This window comes from Micrasema longulum, unplaced genomic scaffold (assembly GCF_059751315.1).
Source record: "Micrasema longulum isolate JH-2025_06_02 unplaced genomic scaffold, ASM5975131v1 h1tg000801l, whole genome shotgun sequence".
Taxonomy (NCBI): Eukaryota; Metazoa; Arthropoda; class Insecta; order Trichoptera; family Brachycentridae; genus Micrasema; species Micrasema longulum.
In genome coordinates this window covers 9745-18329 of record NW_028277993.1, presented here as the reverse complement: position 1 = coordinate 18329, position 8585 = coordinate 9745, and the positions used below count along the sequence as shown (strand labels likewise).

The following is an 8585-nucleotide window of genomic DNA, read 5'->3' as shown; positions in this document are numbered from 1 at the left end:
GGGTACTGACTTCGGAAATTCACGCCGCGTTTGAAAACGACTAAGAAGATCTCCGCCCAGGACCACGTCTAGTCCTTCAGCCGTCGACCTTCGCGGCCGAAGTCTCTGGTCCAGCTGCAGCATCTGAATCCAGTCGCCAAAGCCTGCCGAAGACGCATCCATAGTGTACACGTCGCCGCGCCGCGACGCTCACCTCCATCACACACTTCGTCAGGTTATTTTTAAGATTATTTCTAAGTTAGATTAAGTTTTTTTTAAAATACATTTCATTCATCACGAAGCCAGGATTTTCTCAACTACCCTCTCCCTTCTAGTAGTAAATTGACTGGCGAAAGACTAGAAGCAAAGAAACCTTTTAATTTTTTTATAATTCTTAGTATTTTCTAATTTTTTATAAGATCATAAAAATTAACCTCCTCGCAATTTTCTTGTACATGCATACTCGTAGAACACAGCCATGCTGAATGATGAATAAAATTTTGCAGCTCTTTTTTCGTACAGAACAGACTGAAGATTTTAAGATTTACCAAAATGGGATACAAAAAAACTTATGTCGTTTCTAAACATTCGAATTAAAACTTTTATAAGATCATAAAAAATAATATCCGACTAATCTTTCTGTACATGTTTTCTCAACGAATACTGCCCCGCTGAATGATGAATGAAACATTAATTAACTTTTTATCTACAGTCAGATCGAAAATGGTAAGAGCTACGCAAATGCAATACAAAAAATTGAATGTTGTTTGTAAACATTAAAATATATTCGTTTTTACATTATACGAAATAAAATCCTCCCAAATTTTTAGAACATGCGTTCTCATCGAACTCAGCCCTGTTGAATGACGAATAAAATTTTAACGCACTTTTTCTACAAATCAGATAAAAGACTTTAAGAGCTTCGAAACCGAGATACATAAAAATGTATGGTGAATATATCATCATCAGTGGCGCTACAGCCCGTTGTGGGCCCTGGCCACCTCCAGAATATGTCTCCATTCCTCCCTGCACCCCGCGGCTCTTCTCCAGTTTGTCGGGCCAATCGCTCTAATGTCACTTTCCACATTACCCAGACATCTTAATGTTGGTCTGCCTGAGCTTCGTCTGCCTTCCAGAGTGGTATAAAGAATATTTTTTGGGGTGCGGTTACTAATATTACAAGTGGTTTCTTAAATTTTATAAGAAAGAGCACGCGAATATAGTAAATAAGAAAAACGCCAAAGACACTATTCGTTAGGGGCGGAGCTTGAGTGATAGAAAACAAAACCGAAAGAGCACGATTATACCACTTATGGGACAAAATTTTTTTCGCTATTTTTTAAAGTTTTATTTCAATATTATTCTTAGAATATGTTTTAACAACGTTTTTGTGTATCCTTGTAAAATCCAGCGTGTTATTTGCTATAAAAAATTGATATTCTTTTTTTCATTCAAATAAGTGTTGTATTTACGAAAAACATACTTTTTAGTCTTCCGGTTGACGCTGTTTCCGATAAATTCAGTCGTATATGTGTAATCTGGGAATTCAATCGATAACCAAACGCAGGCGGAAGCGCATTCTGGCGGAATTTTAAAAAGAATGAACACATTTATAACTTAATTTTGCATAAATACGCTTTAAGTGTTATCTTAGAATAACAAATATTTTAAACACATACCACTGTAAATAATTAGGTATTTTAGCTTACATTAAAAAATATCTCGACCTATGCATCCGGTAACAGAGCGTTACAACATTGGACATAAAGAAAATTTTAGCAGAGTCTTAAAAAAAAGGTGTTTTCAAATAAAACTATATTATTCTACCGCCCGGACACCGTCTCACTAGCCCGATTGGTACCTACCGTAAAGTAAATTTATGTCTATGACCTTCTCTATCGTCGTAATATCATCTGTGATATTGTCTATGTGCCCCCCGAAATGGCCGCCCCGCGTGCGTTTTGCATCATATCAACTGTTACGTGTTTCTAGGGGTTTATCTGTTTAAAACGTAAGTTCATTTTTTAAAATGTAATTCGGAAGTTCAACAAAGATACTTAAAATACACACAATTCGTTAATAAGGTTTTTTTATATCAATTTAAGAATTTTAGAACGTTTCAATTTTAGAACTCCGCCATCTTTCATCAATTATATAAGACATGTGTGTAGTTTAATTAAATACATTTCAAAAGTAATTATGCTTGAGTTATAAGTAAGAGTAATGATTTTTTGAAAAAGATAAGGCTACTTTTTACGTTTGATAAGTACTGGATGTGACAGTTGACAACAGCCGTGACCAAAGAGAGTTTGTCTATGACCAACATTGGTGGTGGTTAATTTGGCGTATCGTGGAAAGTTAAAATTTTGTGTTCTGTATTTCTAATTGAAAACAAAGTACTAATATATTCAAACATAGCGGGCTATGTCCATTTTTTACTACTAGGTGTCTTTAGTAGAATTAATTTGTTAAACTCTTGTGTGGCTATGGTGTCGCACTAGTCGACATACAATACAATACAATCTCTCTTATTTTTTTAAATGATAAAGTAGTATTTTTTGTTATCTTCAAATATACATTTACGCATCGGGTTTGGAATAGCTGGATTTTTATACAAAATATTTTTCTTTAAGCGAATAATGAATGTGAGCTAATACGAAAATAAATATGTATGAGAGATAGCACAAAGATAGAACTCATGACAAGAAAGACGGAGACGCTGTTCTGTGGCCGGTGTTTGTGAGAAAAGAGATTTAGTCGCTTGTTGACAGTGGGGACGCTTTCATCTTAGGTGGCCGGCGTTTTTAAGATTTTTAATTTTTTTTTTATTGCAGGGAAAAATTATGTCCTCATATATATAAATTATGGAAAAAGAATTATTAAACAGTATGTTTGTTTTTTTTTTCAAATGTCTGAATTTTAAAATTTATTCGCCTGTCAAGAGGTCTCGGGTTCGATTCCCAACATGGTTGACATTTTTTTTTTTAACGTGTTTTACACTGGAATCTTTCATAGTCCCTTGATTGGCACCTGAAGCGTATGACTGATCATCTTACCTTCGTGTAACATTTTTCTTATCGATATACCCTATGATTGATGAATCAATTCAGTGCCCTATGCACCATTAGGTGCGCAAAGGGAATAATGATGATGAACCCGATGTTGCTTCACCGCGCGCAAAGAAATTATTTACTACTGTCTTTTGAGTTAAGTTTGCTTTACTTCATTTGTCCCGAAACCTCAAACCACGTAACAAAACTCTTTTTTCAAATTTGTAAATATACTTTATTTTTGTTTCTTTTTGTTATGGTACAAAAAGTATACAAACCGAAATACCATGGCCGTCCCCTCGAATTACTCTAAATAAAACATTGTTGACATAATATTATCAGAATAAATAGTGTAAGTGAACCAAATGTTTTAATTTAAAAGTTTATAACTTACGTTAAAATATAAGTTATTATATAATATATTTTGCCATTCGTGTCTTTAACACTCCTTCGTTTTATTAATTTCGAGCAATTACATTTTCAGATGATTGATCTTCAGTGGTGAGGTGTTTATATTCGACTATGGAACAGATTGCTGCAGTGGGCGTCAAGGCTGAACCAGAGTCTGGCGGTGTAAAAGGAGACATTCTCCATGCCGGGGAAGGGACGCCACGTCCCTACAGAAGCGAGGAACCAGGTGTTGCTACTGTGAAGGCTGAACCGTGGACTGGCGATGTAAACGTATATATTCCCCATACTGAGGCAGGACCGACAGATACTTACAGAAGCGAGAAAACAGGCCTTGCTACTGTAAAGGCTGAACCGTGGACGGGCGATGTAAAAGAAGATATTCTTCATACTGATGAAGGGACGCCATGTCACCACAAAAGCGAAGAACCTGGCGTTGCTACTGTGAAGGCTGAACCGTGGACTGACGAAGTAAAGAAAGATTTTCTCCATACTGGGGAAGGGACGCCATGTCCCTACAGAAGCGAGGAAGCGGGTGTTATTACCGTAAAGACTGAACCGGGGACCAGTACTGAACAACAGTATACTTCAAAGAGTAATATGAAAATCGACATTGATTATACTGATATAAAACAAGAATGTTTGGAATCCTCTCGCAACACTGAAGTTGAATCTAGTGAGTAATACTGCATTCCACTTTACCATTCAGGGAGTATCAATTGTAAATACAAGTATAAAATGTAATATTGTTGTCAGTAATATTGTGTGTGGTTGGGCAGTTCCTATTGTAGTCAGTAGCCGATAGGGGCGAGTACTACAAACTTCCTATACCCACAGTGCCGAGTACCGAGTAACATCTGTGCCCGCCACATCTACACATTGCCAACAGCACTAAGTTCAGTGCTGGCCTACACCGCACTATTTCAATTTAATATACTTCATTTTTAACTAATAACATGACGGGAAACCGATAAATCTGCAATGTACTTTATTCGTGATGCAAAATATAATAACACCATTTATAATGGTGAACGTATTTATAAATGATGAAATTAATAGTTAATGTGAATTAGCTCAATCAATATATAAACTTTCTCTTTATGCCTAGGCAGGGTCTATTACGAGGTCCCTGGTGTCCGCTAAACGGTGGCCCAATGCTTCCCACCTGGTTTATATTATGATTTTATCTTTTCAGGCTCTAAGTCGACAGCATTATTTGTGGAGAGTATAAATCTACCGTCTCATAGTGCAGAACCACTACCCGAGTGTGAATACGAAGCAGGACAGAAGAGGAAGTCGAAGGAACCTCGTAATGTACATCTGTTGACGAGCGTTGACAAGAAACGGTTTACATGTTCAGATTGTAAATATACAACTAAACGGAAAGGTAATTTGAATCAGCACATGATGATACATTTAGTCGAGAAACCGTTCGCATGCTCAGAATGCGAATATACAACTCGACGGACAGGACTTTTAAAACAGCACATGTTGATACACGCTGGTGAGAAACCGTTTGCATGCTCAGAATGTAATTATGTAACTCATCATGAGAATAGTTTAAAACGGCACCTTTCTATACACGCGGATGAAAAACCGTTTTCATGCTCAGAATGTAAATATACAACTCGACGGAAATATCATTTGAAACAGCACATGTTAAAACATTCAAACGAAAATCCGTTCGCGTGCTCAGAATGTAATTATAAAACTCAACGGGAAGATAATTTTAATCAGCATAAGTTAATACACGCGGTCGAGAAACCGTTTGCGTGCTCAGAATGTAAATATACAACTCATCGGAAAGATCATTTGAAACGGCACGCGATAAAACATACAAGCGAGAAACCGTTTACATGTTCAGAATGTAAATATACAACTCAAGATAAAGGCAATTTGAATCAACACATGATAATACATTCAGTCGAGAAACCGTTTGCATGCTCAGAATGTAAATATACAACTCAACGGAAATATTATTTAAAACAGCACATGTTAAAACATTCTAACGAAAACCCATTCGCATGCTCAGAATGTAATTATTTAACTCAACGGAAACATAATTTTAATCAGCATATGTTAATACACGCTGCTGCGAAACCTTTCGCGTGCTCAGAATGTAAATATAAAACTCAACGGAAAGATGGATTGAAACGGCACATGATGAAACATTCATGCGAGAAACCGTTTGCATGCTCAGAATGTAAATATATAACTAAAAGGAATGATCATTTAAAACAGCATATGTTAATACATACTGGCGAGAAACCGTTCGCGTGATCAGAATGTAAATATATCGCTCAACCGAGAGATTATTTGAAAAAGCACATGTTTTAATATTTAAGCGATAAACCGTTCGCATCCTCAGAATATAATTAAGTAACTTAACTTATTAATATTTTAAACAGCATTAATTTGTTGACACATACTGAAGAGAAACCGCTCACATGCTCAGAATGTAAATAAACTACTAAATGCAAGGATGGTTTAAAAATGCGCATGTTGATACAAACTGGCGGAAACTATAATGGGTTTCAATCATCATCAGGGACGCTGCAGCCCGCCGTGGGCCCTCAAGAATCTGTCTCCGTTCCTCCCTGCACCTCTCGGTTATTCAGGCCAATTGCTGCAATGTCTCTTACCCCATCTTCCAACCTTCTTTATTTCTGGTGAAATTTAGGTTTTTAATATTATTTGGTATCTGAGTGTCTTATTCATCTCAAATTCTTTTATTTTTTCTTCTTATTAAACTTTTTTAATTGAGTTTATCTTATAAATAGTGTCTACTGTATGAACTTTAAATAATTTATGGAGAATTTCTACATCGAATGTTCAGGGTTTCTTTAAAATTATGTTAATAATTTATTTTTATACCATTTTAAAAGGGTTTAATATATTGGCATATGCACCAGCCCATCCAACAATACCATATTGTAATAAAGCTTGTACAATTGAGTAATAAGCTATTTTTAAATTATTACTTAATCGAATAAGTATGTGTACCTATACATTTTGGAAGAATCGCAGTATAACCATTAACACCAAAAAGATACTGGTGAAGGCCTTGGTTTTCTCAGTGTTCATGTACGGTGTGGAGAGTTGGACACTGGGGGAATCTGAAAAGAAAAAATATCGAAGCTTTCGAAATGTGGTGTTGGCGGCGAATGCTGTGGATTCCATGGACGGCCAGACATACGAATGCATCTTTTCTCCAGGAACTGGACATAGGAGAAAGACTTACATCCATGTTCGAGAATTCAAGAATCCTGCAGTTCTTTGGGGGCATATTTCCAGGGGAAACTCTGATAGTTTGGAGAAAACTATATTAATAAGCAAATGCGTTCAATGTATAATCTTAGAACCTAAACACTAATAATTACTGTACTTAAGTGTCTCCGCGCTGTGTTCCATCAACACATTCATGAACATGAGTGAGTATAATGCTAGTGCTCTGTTCACAAATTGGTTAGAACACTTTTATTTTAATGATTATTGATGTAATTTCTTTGTGTACACATAAAAACTTATTTGATTATTGAAGTTCAAGTATTTGGGAAGATAACTAAATGATAAATTATACGGATAAATGCCTTTGTCTCTTAAAGCTCGACTAATTAAAAATCTTATCCGTGATTTTTGGCGCTTGAAAATATGCCGCCGCGTACGGGTGTCGACAAACGTAATCTATGCTTAGCGGTGAAAGAGTTAAGCTGCTCCCTTAAAATTAGTATAATAATAATTATAATACTGTTTGACATTTATTTATTCGACAAATGTAGTCTGCATTACTTTACGGGTTATTTAACCCATCACGTAATGCAGACTCTAAATATAAGTTAGTGAATAGAAAGCAGATAGCTGCTGGCTGAACTGCCGATATGTACGGAAAAATAGATCCGTATTATCCGCAGAAACCATGTTCAGCAATCGAATAGCCCTATTATGGGTGAATTCTGACTTGCATTAGTGTGCGTGCTTCTGGGTGTGTAAAACAGTGCACGAGATCTCGCTCTAGTATGATTATTGGGAACATACAAACTGATCTCTTTCTGTGTATTTGGATTATAATTGTTTAATGCTTAGTTTATACACATGTCTAAAGTATTTACAATTACTTTATATAAGTTTCATCGATTAAATTAGTTCTTTACAAATCATTTCTGTGTTTTTTTCACCTTTTCCCTTTTTATAAACATTTTATTTTTACACTTTACGCACAGAAATAGCAAATTTGAACAATAATAGCGTAACAATGTTTTGAGTGTCTCCAAATGTTTGCAGACTGGCTGGAGTTCTTACCTAGGGAGTTATTTAGAACTAAATTTGTTGCAGCGGAGAGGGAAGGAAGTATAGAAATATGACCTGTCATCGGGGTCGGAAGCAGGACTCCATTGTGAACTGCTAATTTTGCCACTTGCGATAAACATTTATTTGCCAATTCGACCGTTCACTCTGTTCTCGGCACTCACCCTCCTTTCAATATATTTCTCAGTCATTCCACCCCTAGTAAATATACTTCCCAGATACACAAATTCCTCTACCTGTTTTAAGTATAACCCCATTCACAGTGATTTCACAATTAGTTATACTTTCGTTTCTTTCAAAAACCATCTTATCGACATTCATTAGCAAATCGCTTCCCTCGTGTACATCATAGACCTTTGTTACCAAGAATTGCAGTTTCTCTTATTAATAATATAATAATAGTTGGCTGATTTATATAGCGCCATTTTTGTAAAAAATCACCTCAAGGGCGCTTTACAATTGTATACCTAAACTTACATTCTAACTAAACTAGAGTGATATATTATATTTCCAGATTTAGAATTGAGGGTATGATAGTCTAAAGAAGTGGGATTTTAGTTGGGATCTGAACTGACTGGGACTGTCGATGATCCGTAAGTTTGAAGGCAATTGGTTCCAGGCAGAGGGGCCGGTGGCGGCAAAAGCATGATCTCCAAATCTAGTGTTTGGGGAGCGCCGGATTTCAACAAGTTTTCTTCTTCCTGAATCAAATGCTGACCTAAGAGTAGATTTTTTATGATATAAATTTTCTCTAATACAGAGGTCCGATAGGTATTTTGGAGCCATTTCATGAAGAGATTTGAATACTGTCCAGCAAAGCTTGTATTTTATTCTCTCTGGGCT

General features: G+C 36.1%; 1 long non-coding RNA gene across 1 annotated transcript; it reads left to right on the top strand.

Moving 5' to 3' along the window:
• The first annotated feature begins 1916 nt into the window (after window positions 1-1916).
• Window positions 1917-7594, top strand: LOC148278971 (uncharacterized). The gene is made up of 3 exons (XR_015823014.1): window positions 1917-1990; window positions 3514-4113; window positions 4633-7594. It is a non-coding gene; the product is annotated as an uncharacterized LOC148278971 (long non-coding RNA).
• The last annotated feature ends 991 nt before the right edge of the window (window positions 7595-8585 follow it).